We start from the raw sequence: 21,499 nt of genomic DNA, 5'->3' as shown, positions 1-21,499 counted from the left end.
GGGAGACGCAAGAGGGAAGAGATACGGGAACATACGTATATGTATAACTGATTCACTTTGTTATAAAGCAGAAACTAACACACCATTGTAAAGCAATTATACTCCAAAAAAGATGTTAAAAAAAAAAAATACTGGCCCAAACCTGGAAACATCCCAAGTGTCCATCACAGTGGAATGGACGGACTGCGGTAAATCCACACAGTAGAACACTACAGAGCAATGAGCATGAACAGAGTACAACTTCATGCAAAGACACCGATGAATCTACCATTAACTAAGGAGGGGAGGCGCAAAAGAGTGCATGTGGTGCTCTTCGGTGATGTTAAAAAGCAGCAGGACTAATCTCTGCCGTTAGAAGTCAGCCTAGTGAAAGTCAGGAAGGTGGTAACCCTGTGTCAGGGGTAGTGACAGGGAGGGCTTCTGGGGGCTGGTTACAAGAGTGTGTTCACTTTGTGGAGAACAGTTTCTCTTTTGTTTTGAATTTTATTTATTTTTTTATACAGCAGGTTCTTAGTACTTATTTATTTTATACATATTAGTGAATACATGTCAATCCCAATCTCCCAATTCAGCCCACCACACCACTCCCCGCCACTTTTCCCCCTTGGTGTCCGTGCGTTTGTTCTCTACATCTGTGTCTCTGTTTCTGCCCTGAAAACCAGTTCATCTGTACCATTTTTCTAGGTTCCACATATATGCGTTAATATACGATATTTGTTTTTCTCTTTCTGACTTACTTTACTCTGTATGACAGTCTCTAGATCCATCCACATCTCTACAAATGACCCAATTTCGTTCCTTTTTATGGCTGAGTAATGTTCCATTGTATATATGTCACATCTTCTTTATCCATTCGTCATCAGAAAATCTACAAACAACAAATGCTGGAGAGGGTGTGGAGAAAAGGGAACCCTCTTGCACTGTTGGTGGGAATGTAAATTGATACAGCCACTATGGAGAAACAGTATGGAGGTTCCTTAAAAAACTAAAAATAGAATTACCATATGACCCAGCAATCTCACTACTGGGCACATACCCAGAGAAAAACATAATTCAAAAAGACACATGCACCCCAATGTTCACTGTAGCACTATTTACAATAGCCAGGACATGGAAGCAACCTAAGTGTCCATCGACAGATGAATGGATAAAGAAGATGTGGTACATATATACAATGGAATATTACTCAGCCATAAAAAGAATGAAATAATGCCAATTACAGCAACATGGATGGACCTAGAAATTATCATACTCAGTGAAGTAAGTTAGACAAAGACAAATATCATATGATATCACTTATATGTGGAATCTTAAAAATTATACAAATGAACTTATTTACAAAACAGAAACAGATTTCGAAAACAAATTTATGGTTACCAAAGAGGAAAGGTGTGTGGTGGGGGATAAATTAGGAATTTGGGATTAACAGATACATACTATATATAAAATAGATAAACAACAAGAACCTACTGTATAGCACAGGGAACTGTACTCAGTATGTTGTAGTAACCTATAATGGAAAAGAATACATACATACATATGTATGTATGTATGTATGTGTAACTGAATCACTTTGCTGTATACTTGAAATTAACACAACATTGTAAATTAACTATACTGCAATGAAAAGAAAAAGAGCATGTTCACTTTGTGAAAATTCACCAAGCTCTTCATTTACGACTTGTGCATTTTTCTGGATGTAGATTATATGTAAACATTCACTAAAAAAAATCAAACAAAAAATAAAACGTTTAAAAAAAAACCCCAGAAATTTCCAACATTTTTATTTCTTTGAAAATCCTCTTTCTTTCACTTTAGGCCTCTCTCTCATAAAAGGATATAGTCTCATAGCAAAATTATTTTAAGCTTTAATAACACTTTTCAGAAACTAGAAGAAGAGCTGAAAGATCTGAGTTCTAGTTTCCACTTAATTTTCCTATTGATTTCTGTGAACTGTGCATTAAGCACAGAATGTTACTGCCGCAAGATACCTCAGGGATCATCCAGTCAGTCTCCTCCAACACCTTCCTTCTCCATAATAGGGAAACTGAGGTCTAGAAAAATGAAGTGACTTACTCAGGGACATGTGTTCTTTAGTAATAAAATGGCATGGAAAAAAATTTCAAAATGAAAGTGGCAATACAGTTTGTGGCCCAAAATCTTCCCTGATTTCTCCTTCTATTTAAGAATGAAAAGATTACTGATAGGGAGAAGCAACTGGGTCATTATATAAATACAGAACTTTATTTAATTTGCTCAATTTAGATAAGAGCTAATGCTCTCATTTGGTTATTGTGAAACAAAATTGCCTTTTAATTGGCACTTACAAGATAGTTTCTCTTTGAGACTTAAAAAACAAAGATGAAATAGGAGAGTGTGGGTTATGCTCCCATAACAAACAGCCCCCAAATCTCGGTAGTTTGAAACAGCTCAGGTTTATAATTATGCCACGTGTCTATCAAATGTCAGCAGGAGCTTTGTCAGAGGGGCCTTTTCATGGTCCTCTGTCTGGGACTCAGGCTGAAAAGTAAGCCAGTCTCTGGATTGAGACTGGTTGTGATGACAGTGGGGAGAGAGAATGTATAAAGGCACACACTGGCTTTTAAACCTTCTGTCTAGAAGTGACACACACAACTTCCACATCCATCCGTGCATCAGAGCAAGTCTCCTGACCACTCCCAACCTCCCACTGCAGGGAAGTACAGTCCTATGGTGAGTCGGGAAGGAGGGAGGCTGGAATATTTGGGAACAGCTCTAATAACTACCTCAAAAAGCAACTGAAATTTTCCCCCATGGGAGTCCCACGTTTCCTCATGAGTTTTACCGTAATCACTGAGACCTATGCTATTTAAATATATGATGGAGTGAAGATAGATAAACTCTGCAGAAAGTAGAACATAGACATAAAAGGCAGCATTGGCAGGTGTAAAAAAACTCTTTCAACTGTCATTGAAATGATTTTTATGAAAGGCACAAAGTGGTTTCATCTACCTTTCTGCAAATAATTTAGCGGCTGAATGATCAATACTCCTCTAAAGTGCCCAGGAACCATTTTGACCAGAGGCAACTAAATAAATGAATTGCCCTCCAGGGCTGTAACATTAAACTTAAATGAAGGCCGCTTACATGGATGCAAACAAAGGTGTCCCTTGTGGTCACTGTAAGCATTAAACATCAACTAGGGGAGAGTGCTTTAAAGCAGAAAGGAAAAAAAAATTCATTTTGGGGGGGCTCTGATCTCTAATGTTAAATTTTTTAAAAAAAGAAAGAAAGAATTTGACAGGTAATAGTTTGTTTTGCATGACTTTCTCCTGTTTTTTTCTCTGCCCACAAACCTAACCATAAAGTCATCAGTACTGACAACTTACTCACTTCTCAGCCTCTCTGTCACTTTCCATGCTGAGTTTCAAGGGATATTGTCTTTGCTGAGTAGCAAATAAATATTGTATTAAAAAACATCTAGTTAAGACATGCATTTAAATGCACACGGGTCAAAAAGTAAAACTGGAATATAAGTAACAGTTTATTAAACACACACCACCATTTGGCTAGTTAGGTGCCAATGCATGGTTTTTCTCTGGAATTAAATATCCTGTTTATGTGCTATCACACTTCAAATGATGCTGAGTTCAAATACTTTCTTTACAACTTGAAAAAAATGTTAATACATACGATACATCCTTCTGGTACCTCTGCAGTAGGAATACTCGATGCTCTACAGTCATATTATTTGTTAGTTTCAATGTCCAAGTATTTGTGTGTATCATGGTATAAGACCAAACATGGACTTACGGTTGCATCAAGGAACACAACTGATCTAGGTTATAAATGATCTTCCAGTTTTTTAATTCTTAAAGAAAATTTTTTGGTGAAAATTTTTTTCAATGTGTATTATGAGTGAAAAAGTGATATTCAGATATGATTCTGGAATATTAAATAACATTTCAATGTTAACGGCTTCTAATAAAGATATAAATTTTGAGGACCACACCAAGGGTATGGGCTCCTGGAACAGAGGTCCAGGAAGGGCAGACAGTCAGGTGCAGATGGTAATTTAGTGAGGCCAGGCCAAGGTGGGTCAAGGTGGGCCAGCGGATGGCGTGAACAGTGGTGGTAAGGGGGGCAAGGAGAGGAAACAAAATGTGAGACAGGGTTTTGCCTGCTGGGTCAGAGGCAGTCCAGATACATGAAAGCATGCCAGGGGACAAATTTCTCTGACACCCTCTGAAGGACTTCTATCTTTCCAACCTAAGGTCTCCTTGCTTGTTACGATCTCCAATAGAAGTTTAGTCCTTCTGGGACTGAATGTCAGCCTCATTCTTCTAAGAACTCTCTAGCTGGGGACAAAGGTCTTGCCTACCAGCCTGACTTAGACCTCCAAGGGTGGTCTCCATATTCACATTTGTTACCTCAGTGCCCGAGGTTGGCACATATAGGTGCTTAAATATTTGTTGAATAAATGAATTTTGAATTAAAAAAACATGAGCAGAAAAATGGAATCTCAGATAACTTTCGTGTCCCTATAAATGCTCCACTCAACCAGAAACGTAATATATCCAGTCAGCCAATCCCCAGACACAAAGCCAACTCTGGGCCTTCTCACCCCAGACATCAACAGACTATGTGGTGGACTGTGTGGTACCAGCCAATCAGAGAGTTTCTGTTTTTCTCTTACTTGCTCTTTATTCTTTATCCTATAAAAGCTTCCTGCTTTCCGCCTCATTTTCCAGTTCTACAAAAAAAACACTGTCTGCTTCACGAAGTGTTAAATAAAGTTCGGTTTCTATCATCTAAAATGTCTTCTTTAATCATTTTCAAACAGCTCTTACATAGGAACTCAAAGCCCCTTCGTTAACATTCATTTATGCTACAAGGTAGTTAGATTAAAAATGTCAACACTCTCATGATACAGAAGGAAGACCAAAGGTACAAGTGTAATTTCATGGGGAGGAAGTGTGGAAGAAGAAGATTAGTAACCTCTTAAATTACATTGATCTTACTGTTGACTAGTGAAGAGTGAGGTACCTAATTTTGCAAATGCCACAAGCAGCAGAAAAACACCCATGTATAAATATATGGCCTTTCAAATAAATTTGACAATGAGTGCATTTTGAAAACGTAGTAACCCTGGCCTCTCAGGGACAACACTCATCTTCAAACACCTAACTAAAATCTGGAGCAGATAAACACCTGAAGTTTGAAGCTGAACACCCTTAGGTTAATATTTTATATCACCAGAAAATAATAACAAAAGGGACACTGATTTTTTTAAAAACACTTTCAAATACTCCAGGCTTTTTTTGCGGTACGCGGGCCTCTCACTGTCGTGGTCTCCCGTTGCGGAGCACAGGCTCCGGACGCGCAGGCTCAGCGGCCATGGCTCACAGCCGGAGCCCAGCCGCTCCGCGGCATGTGGGATCTTCCCGGACTGGGGCACGAACCCGCGTCCCCTGCACCGGCAGGTGGACTCTCAACCACTGCGCCACCAGGGAAGCCCACTCCAAGCTTTAATGTACACTTTTTTCCAAAGCACACATTGAAAACATCACAAACTAACATTAATATCTTCCTGCATTTATAACTATCCTTGCAAATTTATTGTGAGAACCCTAATTGGAAAGCAGTATTTTCAAAATGAGTTTTATCATCTCTAGAAAAGCTTTTGTCCCCTTTGCTCTCTGGCCGACAGTGCACATCTTTATGCTCCTTCTGACTGGATTAATAGTGGATACAAACATGACATTACTGGGATGGAGACAGCAGACCAAACCAAACCAAACCAAATTCATGTTGCCCTTAAACTTCCAGTTTCAAAAGGATTCACCAAAGTTCTCATCAGTTGTCCTTACTTTGGCTGTACATTAAAATAGTCTGTGAGGCTTTAAAAAAAATACAGATACTCAGACCCCAATAGAGACCCTCTGTAATCTTTGGAGTGTGGAGCCCAGAAATTTGCTTTATCAAAACTCCTATATGATTCTAATCCAGTGCCATGGTCTAAATATTTTGTCCCCCTCAAATACATATGCTGAAATCCTAATGTCCAATGTGATGGTATTAGGAGGTGGGACCTTTGGGAGGTGAGTAGGTGAGAATGCAAAGTTCTCATGGATGAGATTAATGCCCTTATAACTGAGGCCCGAGACAGCTGCCCTGCCCTTTCCACCACATAAGTATACAGAGAGAAGTCTGCAATCTGGAAGAGAGTCCTCACCCAACCTTCATCTCAGACTGCCAGCCTCCAGAACTGTGAGAAATAAATATCTGTTGTTTGTAAGCCACCTGGTCTGTGGTATTTTGTTACAGCAGCCCGCACAGACTAAGCCATCCAGCTGGGGTTGAGAACCCATCAGGCTACAACCATAGGAACTGAGAAGCTGATCTGATAATGCCTGTTACATCTAACTTTCTTTATTTAGAAGGCCCAAACATCTGTTAGCCTGGGAGTAATAGCTTGATGATGTTCCTCAAAGTTCTCATTTTCTTATCACCTTCATAATTTTTACCACATTCATGGATCTATCACGTGTCCTAGTCTTGAATTCAACTTTTTCTCTAAATTAAATCACATTTTATTTTTTTGAAGCTCCATAAACATTTAATAAGTTAACTAAAGAAATGTCATCAAAATCCACACAAATAGACAAGTTCTGTTGCAACTTAAAAGGGACTTTCCAAAGTCTTTAGTGGCAGTGGAATTTTGTACTGAACATCATTGAAGTAAGTAGTCCACTGGGCTGGGCCTTTGTTTTAGGGGACCATTGACGGAAACCACCCACCTTGGCCAGGCACAGTAATAACTGCTTGCACCTGTTGTCTCACAACAGGAGGTCCCGATAAGGAACACGGTGCTGCCTCGGAAAACTAACTGGGAGAATTCGGGAGGGGTCAAAAGGAGGGAGGAGACACCAGCCCAACCTCCCAGAAACCCTCACCCTGGAATCCATCTTGGCTGAGAGCTGCCCAGGCGCCACCAGGAAGGACCGTGAGTTAAACCAAATATGGGCACAAGCAAGATGACTGGCCAGAGACAGCCTGGAAGCTAACTCCCTTACCATAAAACCTGAGACTGCGAGCCACGGGGCAGAGCAGTTCTCCTGGGTTCCCTTACCCTGCTGCTCTAACCTCGAGCACCTCTTTCCAATAAAGTCTTTCGCTTTGTCAGTATGTGTGTCTCCTCGGGCAATTCACTTCCAAGAGTTAAAGAGACCACTCTTGGGCCCTAGAAGCAGGTCCCCCCTTTCCGGTAACGTGTGGACTTTTTGGTTATATGGCCTCTAATGTAAAGGTATTTTGCTATAACTGGATTTGACCTCTTCCATGTAAGAAGATCTAAATTTTAACGCAAAGTACTTTTGGGCTATGTTCTTCATGGCCGTTAGCACTGCTCAACTTGTTCTCATCTTTCTGACAGTTCACACTGGCATCAAAGGTGAATTCACGAGAGTAGAGGTGAGATATTGTTAGGCAAGTCTTCTTCTGACAAGCCTCAAGCATTGTTTCAAAATCAATATCGTCTGCTATTTTCTCTACATACCTGGGCAGGCTTTTGGGTCCCTGCGGCGCTTGTACTCAGAAAGAGGAGGGCGGCCACTGGCTGTTGCTACTGTTCGGTCTCTAGGCCCCAGGCCGTGGAACCGCCCACCCCAAATTTTGAGCGGACAGGCCCCAGTGAATCTACAAGAAACAATGGGATCAGAGGAGCCCGCAGGGGAGTTCAGGACGGCTGCTTCGGCAGCTCAGGATACAGCAGCAGAAAGCTCTCTGAAATGGCAGCGGCTGCCTCCCCACGCTCACATTCACCAACACGCACGGGGCCGCACAGAGCCCTCAGCACTGGCTCTCGCCAGAAGCTGCCTCCACTTCTAGTCTGGAGCTGCCGAAACATCACGAGATCTAAGCATGGCCCCAGCAACCCTGGCCCGTTCTCCCGCAGTGACTGAGCCACGGACATTCCCATCCCCCACTCAGAGAGGTACTTTTGACTCCGCGCTCCAGATAGGCATCCACATCTCCTAAACTACATTTTAAAACCGAATGATAATTAAAAACAAAAATTTTTATTACAACTGTAAATAAGAAATCAGTAGTATTTGCCATCAAGAGAAGGCAATGGGGGAGAAAAAAGAAAAGCAAAAACAAACACCCTTGTATTATTCAAAGTAAGCCAGACACTGTTGTTTGCCTAAAGGTATCCAGACAGAGGACTGCTCTCTGTTAACAAGGGATTGGAGAGTCTTGTTTAGTCACCTAGCACACTGACCCCTTGCCTCAGACCTAGGTCTAAGGCTTAGGGCTACTCTTGGCCAATAGGATTGTTCAGAAAAGGCAGTGTGAGCCAGTTTGTCCTGATGAAACATGAGGAGGAAATTTCCTGGAGGCTTTTGGGAAAAAAAATTTTTTTCTCTCTTTTGAGAGACCCTGAAAGATAATGCATCTCTTCCTCTAGGTGCCGACTGGGGCCAATGTTGAGTACAAATGCCCTCCCTGGAGCAGCCTCAGTCATGGGAAGGGCTGCTGCCAGCCCGAGAGTGAGGCCAGATACTAGAGGCCCCAGATCCAGCTCAGCAGACCAGCCAGGACTCCTCCCTCCTGCCCTCTAGGCTATTTCAGTCCTTGAGAACATCCTGAGTTGGGTTTTCTGTTTTTAGCAACCAATCACATCCTAATACAGGGGGGAAAGCAAGTGTTTAAAGATATACTAGCACCTGACAGAGACTTGAGGATTGGGAGAGAAACGGTAAAGGAGTGATATCCGTATTGATCCGAGGTCGTCTAATGGCATGTATATCCATCAAATAAGGTTATCTTAATGGCATACAACCCTCACTTGGGAAGTATTTGTCCTAGGTCGGGAGAGATGGATGGCTTAACAGAAACAAAGCTTCAATAGGCTATGCTTGACTTACGTTTACTTCTTGATAACTTTTCTCAATAAGAAAATCCGAAGTGCACGTTGCCAGCTGCACTTCAACTCCCATAGGAGTCTTTGAAAGTGTGGGCTGGGGATGGGGGAAGAATAACTTATCAAAATAGTGTCTGTGCCTCTGGCGTTAAGCATGGAGCTCTCTGAGCATTTCCTATGTCATATCCTTTAATACAATCATTTTATTTGGGAGAATCTAATCTTAAAAGTACAAAACAACTATGCAGAAATATTTAAAATTTCTATATATTTTATAATAATGAAGTGACCTAAATGCCCAACAGTAGGAGAAGATTAGGTAAGTTATAGTACATCCACTTGTTGGCATATTAGACTACTAATTACAATGATGTCTCCACTAACAATGCAATGGCATATAACCACTTCTCTATTAAATTGGTCGGTGGAACATGCAGAAAGAAATATCGTACAGTATTTTTTAAACCTTTTGACCACAACCCAGAGTAAACAGTTAACTGAAAAAAAAAATGCCCAATCGAAAAGTGGCTAGCTATGTTTTATTGAGGGACCTTACTGAGGACAGTAATTGGGGAGGCAGCCTCTCAGATGGCTCTGAGGAACTGTTCCAAAGAGGTAAGGGAGGAGCCGGGATATATAGGAGGTTTTGCGTGGGGGTGGGAGTGGGAGGGGAGAACAGTAGTGGAACATCAAAAGATCCCTGATAATCACAAAACACAGACATCTCAAGTTAATGATTTTAGTGCTTTTCTACCTATGGGAAGATGAAAGAGACTGGGCTCATTGAAACTATTCCTTTGATATGCATCTTAACTATCTAGGGTCAGTATCCTCTTTTTCCTCCATCTTGAGTCCTGAACTCCCGGCAGGGCACACCCACCGTGGTTGGCGGTAGTGCCGTAGTGGATGGCTTGATGGCAACCAACTTTTGTTGTTTACTGGAATGACAGGCAACCCTCTTTCTCCACACAGTTCATTTTGCCTCTTGACCCAGGACATCTTATACATACTTTTATTACTAACACAACGGCTGCAGGAAGCAACGCTTGCCAATGCTGGGTGTCATGCATTTTGGTATTTTATATGAGCTTCCATTGGGTCTTTTCCAGTTCTTAGTTAGGCCCACCACATGGGTTTCATCACCAATGACGGCTCGTGACCCTTCACGGATTGAGCATGATCCCAAAGATGGAAAAAGAACGAATGACAAAAACGTATGTCTAGAAAACATGCTTGGGGAGAACGTGCCAAACTGTCAACAGGCTTGCAACTCCAAGGGATTTATTTATACTTTCCAATTTGTCTCTAATAAACGTTACTACTTTTTATAATAGAGATAATAGTGCCATAGTAATTCTTAAGTGGTTCCCAAGGCTTCTCCTCTCCAAGCTAAGTAATCTCAGTTCCTCGCAATCCAATAAATTCACTTTATACCTCCTGATAAACTCCTGAGACCAAAGACAGGCGTGGCAGCGAGAGCCACAGGCAGCTTGTGAGCCTGAGCGCCACCCTGAACAGCTCTGGGCTTTAGCACTTCCTGACTCAGTGCCCCACATGACCACTGCTGAATTATGTACACTTTAATGAGGAGATTGACGTCACAGTTATCTGAATCCTTGACTTCTCCTTTCCTTCCTTTCTTCCCACACAATTTTATTGAGTGCCTGTTATGTTCCAAATACTATTCTAAAGCTATATAAAAATATCTTTTTGTATTTTTCAGTTTTTCTATAATGAGCATGGATTTCTTCCATAGTTAGAAGAAAATACACATTGTTTTAAAGGAAGACCTTAAGACATAGATCTTGCCTTCAAGGTGCCCACAGCCCAGGAAAGAAGGAGTCAGGTAAACAAATATGTCAGTATGGGACTTACCTCAGTCCCTTGCACACCTGCTGCTCCAGCCAGAAAGTGGTTCCTCCTCTTAATTATTAGGGGCAAAGGGGTTTGTCTTTCTCCTTGCCCAGGACACCGTGAAATTCGTCTGACTCCCGTCTCTGCCCCCACTCCTTAAATCTCCATTTCCATTTGCTGGTTGAGAGAGAGAGAAAGAGCAAAAGTGGAGAGAAGAGAGAGAGGAGGGAGAGAGAGGCGTCTAGTCCAGCCAGAGCTGTTTGGATCTGAGGTGGATTGTACCTTGGCCGTAAACATCTGACTGAGGTTAGTGTTGGGGGAATCCTGTGGTGCTGGGAACCCGTTGGAACTCTGCACCCTTCTGAGCTTGAACAGCGTAACACAGACTAGGTGGTCCATCAGAGTTTATTTCCCTGGTTTTCCAAGTGCGTCGTGGATGGCCTGGCTGGTGACCTCTGGAGGAAAGAGACAGCGGCTCCATATTGGTCTGGCATCAGTGACTGCAGCCAGATCTTTCTGGTTATTTTCAGGTTTTCTCAGTTAATGAGTAATGTTCTGATGGTAGCTTCTTTTCAGGACATTAACTTCTGATTCTGCTATTTCCTCAAAGATGTTCAAACAAGTTCGCAGACAGCAAGCTGGATAAGTCACTAGAGAAAACTGCATAATACTCTTAAATCTATGCTCCAGTGGCCGCTGTTCCTGTAGAATAATTGATTTATCACCATCTTGTTGAAGGAAGTGTCTGTTTGTTTTCCAACATGGGCGGCCTGTCAAAATGGAATATAATGCCAGGGGCAACTCCAGTTAGTCAGGGATATTTTAACTCAGCAATTCCTTAACCTTTTGGACTCTTGCTGTAATCAGAAAAATTTCCCCTCAGCATATTCTTTTAATAATCCCTTGGACACAGTCGTGGCAGATTCTGACACGTCTAACCATCACAGACTGCCCGGCCTGAGTGTTCACACAGCGTGTGTGCGCCTTCCAGGGCCACGGTTCTGCTGAATTGTGTTCTTCTGATATTTGTGGGGCTGCTCGGGGAAACAAGAGGTGTCCGGGAGGCTGGGAGGCAGGTTTCAGGGTTCTGGAAAACCTGGCGAAAAACATTTCTCTCCAGTGCCTCTTTTGTTTGCACCTCAAGATAAATATTCCTTTGGCCGTTTTATAAACAGACTGCTAAAATGTCACCTTTTTAGAAGTGCGAGCGGCTTGTTGCGGAGGACTGCTGGCAGTCAGGCACACCAGGGGCAGGAGGTGCCTTGGCCTGAGTTGGCGATTTGACAACAAGCAGGCTGTTTGTCTGACGAGTTGGCCAGCACTGGAAAATGTCAAGGTACCATCTTTCACGCAGACAGAAAAAACAAAACAAAACAAAAGCATAAAACCCTGCTGATCCTCTGAAAGTCAAACAGGGGTTTCTGTGTGCACTTCCGTCTCCATGAACGTCTCTCAGTCCTGTGTGTGAGAAGCATGGAGGGTGGAGCAGCAAAGGTAGTCTTAGAACCTGGGACGGGAGGGCCCAGCTGGTCTAGAAAGGGGGTAACCCCACTCTCCTCCCCCAGCCTTGTCTCTCTTAGGAGCAATAAACAATAGCTCATGGAATGAAGCAGACAGATAAAATGGGGTATTTACTAACCCAAACAGCTGGTCTGTAGAGTGCGAATGAATTAGGTCATCTTGATAATACATTTGGGATCCCCAGAAGCTTAATATATTGTGAGGCAAAGGAGCATATTATTTGCATTCACGCTTGTTCAATTAATGCAGAAATTAATTGTAACTGGGTTCAGGCCCATCCACCCCAAACAGAAGATGGAGTCTGTTCTGCTTCGCTCATTAGCACACCATTGATGGAATTCCATCTGAATTACAGAAATTCCCAAGAGACTCATAAAATATACCTTAGTTGCTACACAGGACACGCTGGAAAATGGGAAAATAAAAGTCTTAATTTGTAAACTGAGGAAAAATACTGGACGCCTCAGGAAAGGAAAATGCCCAGGACTTCCTAAGCTAATGGGAGCTGGTCCTCCAGACAGAAAGCCTGTTTCCATTCAGTGGCTCCCAAGACCTTATGTTCAGCAGGCCCAGAATTTTCTCAGCTCAACGGAGCAATGCTTGTTGACAGACACACCTGCTTTACATTTGAATGGTTCTGATGCAGCAATTTTTCACCGGAAGCTTACAGATTATAGTCACAACCCATTGCCTCCCATTGGTAATGAATGATTTAAGAGCGGTGCTGTCCCATACAGTGACCAGTGGCCACGTTAAGGACTTGAAATGTGACTAAGTCCCAGCTGCCATGTGCTGGAGGAATACAATACACACACCGGGTTTCAAAGACTCAGGACACACCTGAAAATGTTGCATAACTCAATGATGTTTTATATCAATTAGAAGTTGAAGTGATAATGTTTTGGAAAGAGTGAATTAGATCAAGTATATTATTAAAATTAGTTTCACCTGTTTCTTTTAATCCATTTTAATGAGGCTCATAAAAATTTAAAGTCACTTATGTGCATTATAATGGATAGCACATTGTTAATGGTTTCATTTCAAGTGTGTAAAGAGTCATCAGCTCCATTTCCCACACCCCATCAAAAATCTTCTTTTGGGATGATTTTGAAGTCCTTTTAGTGAAATACCAAGCTTTTTTTGTTGCCAGAATTAGTGACAACTTTCAAAATCCAGTGACTTTTTTTTTTTCGTTTTTGCGGTACGCGGGCCTCTCACTGTTGCGGCCTCTCCCGTTGCGGAGCACAGGCTCCGGACGCACAGGCTCAGCTGCCATGGCTCAGGGGCCCAGCCGCTCCGCGGCATGTGGGATCTTCCCGGACCGGGGCACGAACCCGTGTCCCCTGCATCGGCAGGCGGACTCTCAACCACTGAGCCACCAGGGAAGCCCTCCAGTGACTTTTAAAATGGGCTATGACTACTCAGTAGATTTGCGCTAGGAAACCAGGAAAGAAACATTGGTCAAAGGGACAGTCCCACAAAGATGTTTTCAGTCAAACATTACATTTTCTTCACCAACCTCTTTCCACTTCTCCACCTGCCATCACCCCAACAATGCACAAAATGGAGGTTTGTCTGAGCCCCACTGCACAGGTCTGACACACATAAATAATTGTCTAAGAGTTATACCAAAATTTTACATACCAATAGGGCTGGATTCCTTTCAGACATAAAATACTATGGGCAAAAGGAACACAGGAATTAGTAAAGAGACTCTAAACCTGGAGGCAATGGAAGGACATGATATCCATGAAATCCTGCAAGTATCCAGCCATTCACAGCCATCTCTCTCTGAGGAGATGGTGTCAGTACCTAAGAAAGGTCAGATTCCAAAATTTCTGCCTAGATAAATTCATTTTAATGCTCTTTACATATTATCACTCCGTCAAGCTCAGAGGTCCATGAGAAAGAGTCTATGAAGAAATTGAACCAGAAGGATTCAGGAACCAAGATGCAGATTTGGGGAAAGTGAGGGATTAAGTGAAAGTCAGCTAACTGAAAAGTGAGACCTTGGAAGTTCCCAGCAAGCTGAAGATCAGAGGATCTTCTGTGGAGAAACTGAACCACCACAGAATAAAGATATCCAGAAACTGACATTTTAGGGTCGCTGTGAAAAAGCCAGATGGCCATACAATTGCCCCACAGTAAAGCCCACCAACCAACAAGCTTCATTCAAACACACAGTGTAGCTTAAGCTGAATTACCATATCCAAGGATGACAGCCCTTTAAGGAAAGCCTCTGGTATGAAAGGGAAAAATCAAAATTAAATATGAAGCCAAAAGTTAGAGGATAAAGAGATGATACAAAAAAACAGAATAAAACTTTAAATCCAGAAAGAGAGAATAGAAAAAGAAAATACTGGAAAGGAAATGATGTATTAAAAACTAATAATAATATAAGAAAACTTATCAGAACTGAAGGACACGAGTTTTCAGATTGTAAAGGTCTAAGGAATGAATGAAAAAGAGCTATGTATCAAAGCCCATCACAAAATTAAGGGTCTCCAATGCTAAACAGAGGCACTCTAAATCTTCCAGAGAGAAAGCATGTCACATATAAGAATTGGAGGTCAGAATGACATCAGATGTCTCAACCACAGCATTTAAAAATAAAGGACAATAAAACAAGTTCAAAATTTTGATGGAAAATTATCGTCAACCTGGAATTCTATACTCACGCAAATTAGTGTCTTAATATGAGGATAAGCTAAGGACATTTCAGACATGTTGTCTCAAAAATTTACTTTTGATGCTTCTCAGAAGCTACTAAAGGAAATGCTTCATTAGAATGAGAGAGTCAACCAAGAAAAGAAGAAGACATGGGGTCCAGGAAACAGGGGAACAGGGAGAGAAGAGAAAGAGAGAAGAGAGGACTCTGAAAGAAATATCCCTGGGAGGAAAATCGATTGAATGCACTATGGATCAAGTTTGACAAAGTGGGGCATTGAACCGAGAAATGTCTTACAGAGTTATTCGAGGTATGGGAAGAGGTGAGGGAAGATCTAGCTAGTAAACAAATGAAATGAACAAACAGAAAAAGAGACACTTAGTAACTCCAGATAAAGCAAGTTTGTAAAGAAAAGTTGTGTGTGTGTACTATAACTGGAATTTACCTGCATCTAGTAGATAAGGGGAAAAAAGAAGGAGGGGCCTAAGAAAGACAGAATCCCATTTATTATAACAATGTCTAAAATCATTATCCTTGATTCTGGGGAGGAGAATTAAGGGAGAAGGAAGCATGAGTAACTAGGCAGAAGGTGATGTCCCTTGCTGAGACAGAGCAATGGAAAATAAGCAGATATGGGGAAACACTAGTTTGTCTGCTTAATTCTGGACATGTTGCATTTGAGGTGCTTATAGTTCACGCAGGTGGAGATGTTGAGCAGGAAGGGATATACTGGATATACTGGTCTGGAGCTCAGAAGAGAGGACCAGGCTGAGGATATCTAAGTGAAGGTGGTATGGGTATGAAGATGGTAAATGACACTGCTGACGTTACATGGGGAGGGGATGTAAGGTAAGAAGAAAATAGGGTCTAGGAACAATTCCTGAAGAATGACACAACATCAGGGTGAGAGAAGGGGAATGCATCTGGCAGAGGAGATTGGGAAGGGAGGTAAGAGAGGTAGAGAGTGTGAGAGTGTGGCTTCATGGAAACCAGAAGACTTCCAGACCTAATATGAGGGTAGACCCCACTCCCCATAATACGTTCGTTTCTAGTTGTACTTTCCTTCCTGTACTATAATGAGATGACAGTTTATGCAATCGATTCATTTGTTCATTGAATAAATATGAAATGAGCACCTACTATGTGCCCAAACTGTTCTAGGATGTAGATACAGCAGGTACAAAACAGACAAGGCCTGTGTTTTCATGGTTTATCTTCTAGGAGGGATTAACTGGTGGGGATAGTAAGGAAGGAGGAGAGGAAGGGAGTGGTCAAGGGTGTGAAATGCTTCTAAGGATTCAATAACAATGAGGACTGAAGAGCAGCCACAGGGTTTAACCACATGGAGCCGAGTTCTTAGGAAGCATTAGTGTGGGGGACAGAAGCCAGACCAGAAGGGCTAAGGAACAAATGATGAACCCATCAAGAGAGGAAACGTGGACAACTCCTGTGGGAAGAATGAACAAGAAGGGTGGGAATAGAACAGTGCCTGCATGTATCTTCTTACGGGGAAGACTTCCGTCAGGAGTGATTGGTACATGTTTAACAGATGACAGGAAGGATCCAGGTTTGAGAATAAGATTGAAAAAGTAGAAGAAAATAAGGGCAGATACTGAGTAACGTGAAATTTCTGAGAAAAGGGGTGGAGGGAGGGACCTGAATGCAATTAGAGATTTGCCTTTGCAAGCAGAAGGGACTCCTTCCATCATATTAGAGTGGCAGAGATTTGAGGAAAATGGGGAAATTCAAATAGCAGTGACAGAAAGAGTGTTTGGAGATGGGAAACATGTGCATTTTTTATTCCCTGACCTTGAGGGAGGGGCATTCATTGTCTCAGGAGGAGCAAAAGAGGGAGAGAAGGAGAAAGGCAGGTGAGGTCAACAAAGCATTCAAGCAAAGGCACTGGAAGGAGAGGAGGCTGAGGGCGGGAGATGGGATGTTTGAATTACTGATTTTAAAAGATTTGTGGGGGCTTTCCTGGTGGTGCAGTGGTTGAGAGTCTGCCTGCCAATGCAGGAGACACGGGTTCGTGCCCCGGTCCGGGAAGATCCCACGTGCCGCGGAGCGGCTGGGCCCGTGAGCCATGGCTGCAGAGCCTGCGCGTCCGGAGCCTGTGCTCCACAACGGGAGAGGCCGCGGTGGTGAGAGGCCCGCGTACCGCAAAAAAAAAAAAAAAGATGTGTGGGCAGGGATGGGTGAGCTTGAGTCTAGGGAAAGGTCATTGGAAATGAAGTTCAGGAAGTGCGTGGCCGAGGAACTGAATGATCCTGCAGGGTGATGCCCATGTAGCCAGGAGGATGGGAGGAGATAGAGAGGAGAGGAAGGTGGGGCCAAGGTCCTCAGTGCCAAAGCCTTTAGGTGACTGGCCTGGTTCCTGAGAAGTGAGACTCCACTCAGGGACTAAAAGGGGAACAGGTGAATCCCTGAACAAAAATCTTGGCAGTCGGAAGAAGGTGTAATGCATCCTGGGAGGAAATCCCCAAATGTTGGCCATGGGTTATTGACTGTGGTCCTCAGTAGTGCTCTGTGTGAGACCAGCCTGCCTTATGGGACCAGCCCTGGAGTTGGGCCTTGGGACTTGTTGTTCCCTTCTACCTTAAAGCCCCACAGTTCACACTTAATGGTACTTCACAGTTTACCTAAAGCCAGAGGCCTGGGTGTCGTGTCAACAGTGGCTTCTGTCTTTAGACAAAAAGCCACAGGTCTCAAGCAGTGTTTGGGGCAGGTCAGGCTTGTGTTCCCTTAAGCTGCAGGTAGAGGGACACAGCCCTTATATTTAGAATAGTGAATCAGTGTTTCTGAATAGTGCTGTAGCTTATACTAGAATCACCCGGAGGCATGTGGCAACATGGATCGCTAGGTCCCACACCCAGAATTTCTATTTCAGAGAGTCAGGGGTGGGGTAGGAGAATCTGCATGCTTAACAAGTTCCCAGATGCTGCTGCTGACCTGGGGACCATATTTCGGGAACCACTGGTGTTGAGCACTGTTTCTAAGTTCTGGCTGCACTTTGGAATCACCTGGGGAAATTAAAAAACTCATGTGGTCCGGCGTGAGGCTTGAAAATCAGGAATTTTCAAAGCTCCCCAGATGATTACAAGGTACAGTGAGTGTTGAGAGCCCCCAATTTAGAGTACGGGCCCTGCCTGAGAAAAGCACAGGGGACAATTGATTTCTTCCACTCTTCAAGCAGCCATAGATAATTACTTAAGCTATTTGGACATTCACTTTCCAAGAGATAGTTCATATAATGAACTACCATATCTGGGATTTATTTCCTTATTTGACTTTGTGATTTTTTTTTTTTTCAGATCATCATAGAGTGTGCTTTTCTAGTGCAGAGGGGATTGTGATATTTGTTTATCTGATTAAGACGAATCCACCATTTAAAGGGACATTGGAACATGTGGTATATTTCATTTCATTAATGGAAGTGACATGGCTCATTAAGTCCCACCAGTAAGTTTCCACTTGAAAACTGGGTAACTTCCTGGTCAGGCTTGTGGGGCTTTGTGTCCTTGAAAAGCACATTTCACTATAAGAATTTATAATTTGGAACCCACAGAACTTGCTTCTAAGTTGTCTGCTTTAAGGAGCTAATAGCAACCAGGGCAAAAGTGCTATGCAGTGCTTTTTGCACTCGGGAAGCCATCTTTTTTTTTTTTTTTTTCCTGTTTCTCAGTTGATGTATACTTGGCTAAATTAGCGCTCTGCTGTTGACCATTATAGCTCCTTCTCTAGGGTCCATGATTCTGGGAGGTTAGAGTTGTGGCCAAGTTATAATGAGGTCCTTCCAATATTCTTATAACCAAATTACATTAAATAAACTTCAAGGGCTAACTCCAGATTCCTCAGCACTTTCTTTCTTTCTTTCTTTCTTTTTAAAGCCTCCAGTGTAACATTGTAAAACCTGTTTGTGGTGCTATTGAGGAGTATGGATTTTGGAGTCTGAATAGCGGGGCTTAATTCCTAGCTAAGGCACTTCACTTTTAGGATAAATTACATAACTTCCCTGAGTTTTCATTTCCTTATCTGTAAAATGAGAATATTAAATGACCTGGCTTAACTACTTCACAAGTTATTGTATCAAAAGACACCATGTGTGGGAACACTTTCTGTAAACTGTGAAACAAAATACAAATGTTAATTGATGGATTTCTACCACAGTGATCACAGAATGTAAAATTCTGGAAAGTGGGTTTTTAGGGACAATTGAGGCTTCAGTGTAAATATTTTCATTTCAATTAGAGTGGAAACAAACACACTTTCCTCCTTTCTGATCCTGGGACCAGACCAAATAATTTACCTGCTTGCTCCAGGAAGTATTTGCTCCTGGAAAATAAGACTGAGGGCCAGTGAAAATGACTTACTAAGCGTTAACAACTTGCCCATCAAGACTCTTTAAGACCCTGTCCTCCCTGTGCCCAACAACCCAAAGCTATTGTGTTGTAAGCTCTGCCCAATCCGTTTCCTGCCTTCCAAGGCTTTTATCCCCAAGTCATTTATCCCTCTTAAAATCCTCTAAATATCCCCCCCTTGAGTTTCCCCTTTTGAGACACAATCTTGTCTGTCAAGGTGATGTTCTCTCTTATTATAATAAAGCTAAGTAAAGCTTAGTTTTTCCTAATTAACAGGTTTTTCTGGTTAAAAATAAGGAAGTTGACACAGTATTGTTGAAAATCTCTCTATCTGTATATAAGTATGTCTATATATATATGTATATGTATATCTATATATCTATATCTATATCTATCTATATAGTATTCCAACTTTCTTCCATAGCAGGGATGGCTTAGTATGAACATAAAGGAATTTTATCTATTTCCAGATACTCTTCAGTGCCCTAGATGATCTTATAGACGATCGATTTTTCATCTAAATGCATTGTCCGCAAAACAATTATTCCAAACCTCTGGGTAGTTGAGCCTTGGTGAAGTGAGAGCAGAATAGAGTAGGATTCAAAGCTGGCTGACTCAGAATATCTGGGACTGGAGCCTAGAAATAAGATAATTCAAGTTCCATGGGGCTTCTGATGCTCAACCAGGGCTGAGATATTTGGTTTAATGTATTATTAATTATGCAGAGTTGAGGTTCTCAAACTCCGATGTACATAAAAAGTCTTCTGAGGAGCTTATTAAAAATGCAGATTCCAGAGCCCCAGAGATTCTAATTCAGAGGAATAGGGTGGAGCCCCAGAGTCCACATGCTGATTAAGCATCTATAGTCTTCTATAGCTAACATTTTGAGAAGTGCTGATTGAAGTAGGGGAAGTAATATTCTCAGAGCTGCAGGAAACTGGTTATGATTAAAGTCTTTAGATAATAGCAAATAATGAGATACCATTTCCTGAAATAACACTTTTTAGTTCCGGGCTTTATTTTCCTCATTTGCAAAATGGGATCGATAAGATTTATTAACCATAAGAGGTGCCCATTTTTTTCTGTGGCAGGACCCTGACTAAAATCTGCACGATGAAAGAACAATTGACAAATTTATGAATTAAGATCCTGTTTTGAACTATATTGTGTTAACATTGCTAAACTTCTTTAAATTCAATGTGTTGCCTTGAATAAAATCCCCATTTTCTAGGAATACGTCAAAGTACGTATAGGTTTCTCAAATATATTTGATTTTTGTTCATCTTGGAATTTGAACTTAACCAGTGCTTTCATAAGTTCACAAATAGCATACAAATTCTTAAGTTAACAAACAATTGAGCTACTAAAAATGCCAAGTACTGTAGGATATGGGTAGAAGGGATGTGACAGGGGTGTAATAATTATAAAATAAGGTCAACCATAACAAATAAACAACAAAAAAGTTATGGGTCCAAAGGAGAGGGAACAATTACAGGAGAAGATGCACCTTTAAAAAGTGAAAATTATGGTATGTGAATTATATCTCAATAAATCTCTTATTAAAATGTATATTTGGACCCCAATACCACTTCTGGGTATATATCCAGAGGAGTTGAAATCGAGATCTCAGAGAGGTATATGCACTCCCATGTCCATTGCAGCAGTATTCACAATAGCTGAGATACAGAAATAACCGAAATGTCCATCAACAAATGAATGGATAAAGAAACTATGGTATATTCATGCAATGGAATATTATTCAGCCTTGAAAAACAAAAGAAGGAAATCCTATTGTATGTGACAACATAAATGAACCTGGAGGATATTATGCTAAGTGGTAAAAGCCAGGACAAACACTATATGATTCCACTTATAAGAGGTATCTAAAATCATCAAATTCATAGAAGTAGAGAATAAAATGGTGGTTGCCAGGGGTTGGGGAAGGGGAAAATGGGGAGTTGTTCAATTAGTATAAAGTTTCAGTTATGCAAGGTGAATAAGTTATAGCAATCTATGAAAAGCATTGTGCCTATAGTTAAGAATACTGTATTGTGCACTTAAAAATGTGTTGAGGATGGATTTCATGTTGTGTTCTTACAATGACAACAACAATAATAGCAACAAAGAGGTAAAAGGAAACTGCTGGGGGTGATGACATGTGTATTACCTTGACTGTAGCGAGTGTTTCACAAG

This window comes from Globicephala melas, chromosome 4 (genome assembly GCF_963455315.2).
Source record: "Globicephala melas chromosome 4, mGloMel1.2, whole genome shotgun sequence".
In the NCBI taxonomy this organism is placed as follows: domain Eukaryota; kingdom Metazoa; phylum Chordata; class Mammalia; order Artiodactyla; family Delphinidae; genus Globicephala; species Globicephala melas.
This window is presented reverse-complemented; position numbering follows the sequence as displayed.